At 41.1% G+C, this 7,280-nt stretch overlaps 1 pseudogene; it reads left to right on the forward strand.

The window, feature by feature from the left end:
* Positions 1 to 2: 2 nt before the first annotated feature.
* LOC131761204 (olfactory receptor 5J3-like) lies at positions 3 to 7,015 on the forward strand (annotated as a pseudogene).
* The last annotated feature ends 265 nt before the right edge of the window (positions 7,016 to 7,280 follow it).

A 7,280-nucleotide genomic window follows, 5' to 3' on the forward strand; every position in this document is an offset into this window, starting at 1 on the left:
TGCCACTTGAAATGAACAGTCAAACAGATGTCACTGAATTCATCTTCTTGGGATATTCCAACCACCCCAACCTACAGGGCTTGTTCTTCCTGGTCTTCCTGGTCATCTACCTGACAACTCTTTTTAGGAACACACTCATAATAATGGCCACAAGAGTCAGTCCTGCCCTCCACACCCCAATGTATTATTTCCTCAGCAACCTGAGTTTCTTGGACACCTGCTACACATCTACCACAATTCCAGTCATGTTGGTGAACTTCTTCCAGGAGAAGAAGACCATCTCCTGTGCGGGCTGCCTTTCCTAGATTTTCTTCCTTGTGACATGTGCCGGCACTGAGGGTGTTTTATTGGCAACTATGACTAATGACTGCTATGTAGCCATCTGCCACCCTCTTCAATATCCAGTCCTCATGAATATGAAGGTCTGTGTTTGTTTGGCAACTGGGTCCTGGCTATGTGGGCTGGTGATTTCTGTGACATACACAGTGCCAGCAGCTACACTCACTCTGTGTGGGCCTAACCAGATCAGCCACTTTCTCTGTGATATCCCATTGCTCCTGAAGCTCTCCTGCTCAGACACCTCTCTCGGTGAGTCCATGTTCCATGTGCACAGTGCAACCATTGGCCTGAGCCCGTACCTGTTTACTGCAGTGTGCTACATACTCATCATCTCTGCCATCTTTAGGATTCCCTCTGCTCAGGGCAGGAGCAAGGCCTTCTCTACCTGTGCATCCCACCTCACTATGGTGGTGGTCTTTTATGGAATGGCCAACTTCAACTAGGACAGACCCAGAGTAGGCTACTCCCTGGATATGGATATCCTGGTCTCTGTGCTCTTCTGTGTTATGATCCCCATGTTAAACCCCATTATCTACATGTTAAATCCCTTGTTTGAGAAACAAGGAGGTCAAATGTGCCCTGCGGAAGCTGGTTAGAGGGTGTGTGCTCCCTGGCAATATTAGTGTCTAGCATACTGGTCTTCAAACTGAGGTATGCAGCCACCTGAAAAAATTTCCAAAGTATTTGTAACATATATAGTTTTAGAAAACCTATATCCAGATCCTCAGTTCCTATATATACAGCAGTTCCTAAAATTTATCTTCCCAAGAACTCCTTTCTCTCCTCTCTTTCCACAAATACTGTTTTTCCACTGTACAACCAAGGCAGTAAGGAAAATTCACACAGAATTGGGTAGAAAGGGAAAGGAAATGATGAGGTTGAGACCTGTGCTCCTGAGAGGAGACTCAGAGGAAAAGGGAGAATGCACAGGAGATCTTCCCTAAGGAGTAGTTTGAGCCACATACTGGGCACTTCACCCCTGGGGTTGACACAGGGAAGATGAGTCCCCCTTGATGCTTGGAGGGTCAGTGGTACTAACAGGAGGGCTGGGAGTCCAGGGAAGCCTGGACTCTGCTTGTGAGGAGCATGCACATGCTTGCTTGGTCCTGAAGCAGGGCAGAGAGAGGATTGAAAATTGTATAGGTGACTAGCTGGTTTCCCTTTACTGCTCTGGTGTGTGCCCCAGCCTAAGCTGAGCACACATTTCAGCCCCACTTGGGAAACTGGCTGTGAGAAACAGAGGTGGCTCTGACCCAAAGTGGTGCCTGAGCAGGGCAGCAGCAGCCATTACTGGCACTTAGGCAGCACATCAGAAGCAGCTCCAATCTCTATCTTCAGCTAGACTGCCACAGCCCACACTGCAACCCATGCTAGGAGCCTGCATGGGCCCTGCCTGCCTTGTGGTTTCAACTCGATCCTCAGGACTTCTGCTTCAGCAACTTGGAACCCATCCCCACCTGCAATAGGGTGCTTATGGCCACTGAACAGAGAGGAAGAGCTGGCTCACATCTGGCTCCATCTCTAGCCCCTCCATCTCCAGCCCCACCTCCTAGCAAGGTGATAGCTGCCAGCACACCCTGAGGAAAGATGTGACTCCTGTTCATATCAAATCCAGCTCTCTCACCAAAGCCACTGGGCTCATGTAGACTGTGTAGGGATGTTCCCACATAAAGACACTCTTTTAAGACCACAATAGGTAACTGTTTCAACTAATTTCATAGAGAAAGAGAAAGTTAAATAAAATAAGAAGACAGGGCTTCCCTGCTGGCACAGTGGTTGAGAGTCCACCTGCCAATGCAGGGGATATGGGTTCGCGCCCCAGTCTGGGAAGATCCCACATGCCGTGGAGTGGCTAGGCCCATGAGCCATGGCTGCTGAGCCTGTGCGTCCAGAGCCTGTGCTACGCAACAGGAGAGGCCACAACAGTGAGAGGCCCACGTACCACAAAGAAAATAAATAAATAAAAAATAAGAAGACAGAGGAATTTGGTTCAATTGAAAGAGCAAGAGAAAACCCCTGAAAAGCAACTAATGAAACAGAAATAAATCATTGACCAGATAAAGAATTGAAAACACTAGTAATAATAATGCTAACTGAATTACAGAAAAGAATAGATGAACACAGTGAGAATTTTAAGGAACTAGAAAATATAAAAAAGAACCAGTCAGAACTAAAGAATATAATAATTGAAATGAAAAACACACTAGAAAGAATTAATAGTAGACTAAGTGATACAGAAGAATGCATACCTGATCTGAAAGACAGAATAATGGAAATTGTTCAACCAGAACAGCAAAAAGAAAAACAAATTTTAAAAAATGAAAACAGTTTAAGGGATCTATGGAACAACAAGAAGAAAACCAATGTGAGCATTATAGATGTCCCAGAAGGAGAAGAGAAAGAGAAAGGGGTTGAAAATGTATTTGATGAAATTTTGGCTGAAAAATTCACAAACCTGGAGAAGGAAAATATCCAGGTACAGGAAGCAGAGAGAGTTCCGAACAAGATGAACCAAAACAGATTCACACCAAGACATCTTAAATAAAATGGTAAAAGTTAAAGAAAGGATTCAAAAGGCAGCAAGAGAAAAACAAAGAGTTGTATAAAAGGAGACACCCATAAGGTTATCAGCTGATTTTTAAACAAAAAGTTTGAAGGCCAGAAGGGAGTAACATCATATATTCAAAGTGCTGAAAGGGAAAACCCTGTAACCTAGGACACTCTACCTAGCAAGATTATCATTTAGAATAGAAGGAGAGATAAAGAACTTCTCAGACAAGCAAAAACTAAAAGAGTTTATCGATACTAGATCTACCATAAAAGAACATTTAAAAGGTCTTATCTAAGAGGGAAAAAAAGCTATAACAAGAAGTAAGAATCTATAGGAAAGAAAAAACCCACTAGTTAAGGTTACAGTAAAGGCTGAGGATCAACCACTTAAATAAGCTACCATGAAGATTAAAAGGCAAAAAATCATAAAATCAACTATTACTACAATAATCAGTTAAGGGATAAACATGAAGTGTAAAACATAACATCAAAAACACAAATGTGGGGACTTCCCAGGTGGTTCAGTGGTAAAGAATCCACCTTCCAATGCAGGGGACACAGGTTCAATCCCTGGTCAGGGAACTAAAATCCCACATGCCGCAGGGCAACTAAGCCCATGTGCCACAACTATTGAGTCCATGCGCCACAACTAGTGAGCATGCATGCCTCAACCACAGAGCCCATGCTCTCTGGAGCTCATGCGTCACAACTAGAAAGAGAAAACCCACACGCCACAACTAGAGAGAAAGCTTGTGTGCCACAATGAAAGATCCTGCATGCTACAATGAAGATTCCATGTGCTGCAACTAAGACCTGACACAGCCAGAAAAAGGAACCAAAAAAGAAAAAAAAAAAAAAACAAATGTGGGAAGGGGAGTAAAAAATGTAAATCTTCTAGAATGCATTTGAACTTAAAGGACTACCTGTTTAAAACAACTAGATATAGTTATAGGTCAACATATATGAACCCCATCATAACCACAAGTCAAAAACCTACAATAGATACACAAAAACTAGAGAGAAAGGAACACAGCATACTACTAAAGAAACTCGTCAAACTACAAGGAAAGAAACAAAAAGAACAGAGAAAAGTATAAAAAGAATTGGAAAACAAGTAGTAAAATGGCAATGAGTACATACCTATCAATAACTACTTCAAATGTCAATGGACTAAATGCTCCAATCACAAGACAAAGAGTGGCTGATTGGATTAAAAAACAAAATAAGACCCATCTATATATTGCTTACAGGAGACTCACTTCAGAGGTAAAGACACACACAGACCAAAGGTGAGGGGATGGAAAAAGATATTTCATGCAAATGGAAATGATGAGAAAGTGGGAGTAGTAATATTCATATTAGCCAAAACAGACTTTAAAACAAAGTCTCAACTAACACAACATTGTTAATCAACTACACTCCAATGTAAAATTAAAAAATTTAAAGCTCTAACTAAATTTCTAGACCACTAAAAATTAAATTTTCTGAAATAAAAATAGAAATAAATAAATAAATAATAGGAAAGCAAAGTAACAAAAGACAAAGAAGTGCATTATATAATGATAAAGGGATCAATACAAGAGGAAATTTCACTCATTAACATATATGTACCCCAAACAGGTGCACTAAATATATAAAGCAAATATTAAACTTAAAGGGAGAATTTGACAATAATACAATAATAATAGGTAATTTTAACACCCCACTTACATCAATGGACAGATCATACAGACAGAAAATCAATAAGGCATAGTATCTATTAAATGACACAGTAGACTGTTGGACTTAATAGATAGCTACAGGACATTCTATCCAAAAATAGCAGAATAACATTCTTTCCAAGTGCTCTTGTAATGTTCTCCAAGTCTCAAAAATTTAAGAGGATATAAAGTATATCAATCATTTTTTCCAACCAGAATGGAAATCAGTACAGGAAGAAAAATGGGAAAATCACAAATATACGGAGACGAAACAACATGATACTAAAAAACCGGTGGGTCAATGAAGAAATCAAAGAGAAAATCAGGAAAAAACTTGAGAGAAATGAGAATTGGAAACAAAACACAACAAAATCTGTAGAATGCAGCAAAAACAGTACTAAGAGGGAAGTTTATAGTGATACAGGCCTACCTCAAGAAACAAGAAAAATGTCAAATAAACAACCTAACCTAGCATCTAAAGAATGTTAGAAATCACCTAAAAGGAATTAGAAAAGAAGAAGAAACAAAGCACAAAGAAAGCAGAAGGAAGGAAATAAAGATCAGAGAGGAAATAAAAGAGATGAAAGAAAGAGAGAGAGAGAGAAAGAGAGAGAGAGAAAGAAAGAGAAAGAAAGAAAGAAAGAAAGAAAGAAAGAAAGAAAGAAAGAAAGAAAGAAAGAAAGAAAGAAAGAAAGAAAGAAAGAAAGAAAGAAAGAGGGAGGAACCAAGATGGCAGAGTAGAAGGATGTGCTCTCACTCCCTCTTGTGAGGACACCAGAATCACAAGTAGCTGCTGGACAATCATCAACAGGAAGACACTGGAACTCACCAAAAAACATACCCCACATCCAAAGACAAAGGAGAAGCCACAGTGAGACGGTAGGAAGGGTGCAATCACAGTAAAATCAGATCCCATAACTGCTGGGTGGGTGACTCACAGACTGGAGAACATTTAGACCACAGAAGTCCACCAACTAGGGTGAAGGTTCTGAGCCCCACATCAGGCTTCCCAACCCGGGGGTCTGGCAACAGGAGGAGGAATTCCTAGAGAATCAGACATTGAAGCTTAGTAGGATTTGACTGCTGGACTTCAATAGCAATGGTGGAAACAGAGACTCCACTCCTGGAGCACACACACAAAGTAGTGTGTGCACTGGGACCCAGGGGAAGCAGCAGGGACCCCTGGGGAGACTGAACCAGACCTACATGCTAGTGCTGGAGGGTCTCCTGCAGAGGCAGGGGTGTCTGTAGCTCACTGTGGGGACAAGGACACTGGAAGCAGAAGTTCAGGTAGGTACTCCTTGGCATAAGCCCTCCAAGACTCTGTCATTAGCCCCATGAAAGAGCCCAGGTAGGCTCCAGTGTTGGGTTGCCTCAGGCCCAACAACCAACAGGGAGGGAACCTAGCCCCACCTATCAACAGTCAAGCATATTAAACTTTTACTGAGCTCTGTCCACCAGAGCAACAGCCAGCTCTACCCACCACAAGTCCCTCCCATCAGGAAACGTACACAAGCCTCTTAGATAGCCTCATCCACCAGAGGGCAGACAGCAGAAGGAAGAAGAACTACAATCCTGCAGCCTGTGGAACAAAAACCACATTCACAGAAAGATAGACAAGATAAAAAGGAAAAGGGTTATGTACCAGATGAAGGAACAAGATAAAACCTCAGAAAAAGAATTCAGAATAATGATAGAAAAGATGATCCAGGACCTCGGAAAAAAATGGAGGCAAACATCAAGAAGATGCAAGAAATGTTTAACAAAGACCTAGAAGAATTAAAGAACAAACAGAGATGAACAATACAATAACTGAAATGAAAAATACACTAGAAGGAATCAATAGAAGAATAACTGAAGCCGAAAAACGGATAAGTGATCCGGAAGACAGAATGGTGGAATTCACTGCTGTGGAACAGAATAAAGAAAAAAGAGTGAAAAGAAATGAAGACAGTTTAAGAGACCTCTGGGACAACATTAAACACAATAACATTCGCATTATAGGGGTCCCAGAAGGAGAAGAGAGAGAAAGAACCCAAGAAAATATTTGAAGAGATTATAGTCTAAAACTTCCCTAACTTGGGACAGGAAATAGCCACCCAAGTCCAGGAAGTGCAGCGAGTTCTGTACAGGATAAACCCAAGGAGAAGCATGCCAAGACACATAGTAATCAAATTGTCAAAAATTAAAGACAAGGAAAAATTATTGAAAGCAGCAAGGGAAAAATGACAAACAATACACAAGGGAACTCACATAAGGTTAACAGCTGATTTCTCAGCAGAAACTCTACAAGCCAGAAGGGAGTGGCATGATATACTTAAAATGATAAAAGGGAAGAACCTACAACCAAGATTACTCTACCCGGCAAGGATCTCATTCAAATTCGAAGGAGAAATCAAAAGCTTTACAGACAAGCAAAAGCTAAGAGAATTCAGTGACGACCAAACCAGCTCTACAACAAATGCTAAAGGAAGTTCCCTAAGTGGGAAACACAAGAGAAGAAAAGGACCTACAAAAACAAAGCCAAAACAATTAAGAAAATGGTCATAGGAACATACATATCAATAATTACTTTAAACATGAATGGATTAAATGCTCTAACCAAAAGACACAGGCTTGCTGAATGGATACAAAAACAAGACCCATATATATGCTGTCTACAAGAGACCCACTTCAGACCTAGGGACACAT

This window comes from Kogia breviceps, chromosome 1 (assembly GCF_026419965.1).
Source record: "Kogia breviceps isolate mKogBre1 chromosome 1, mKogBre1 haplotype 1, whole genome shotgun sequence".
Classification (NCBI taxonomy): Eukaryota; Metazoa; Chordata; class Mammalia; order Artiodactyla; family Physeteridae; genus Kogia; species Kogia breviceps.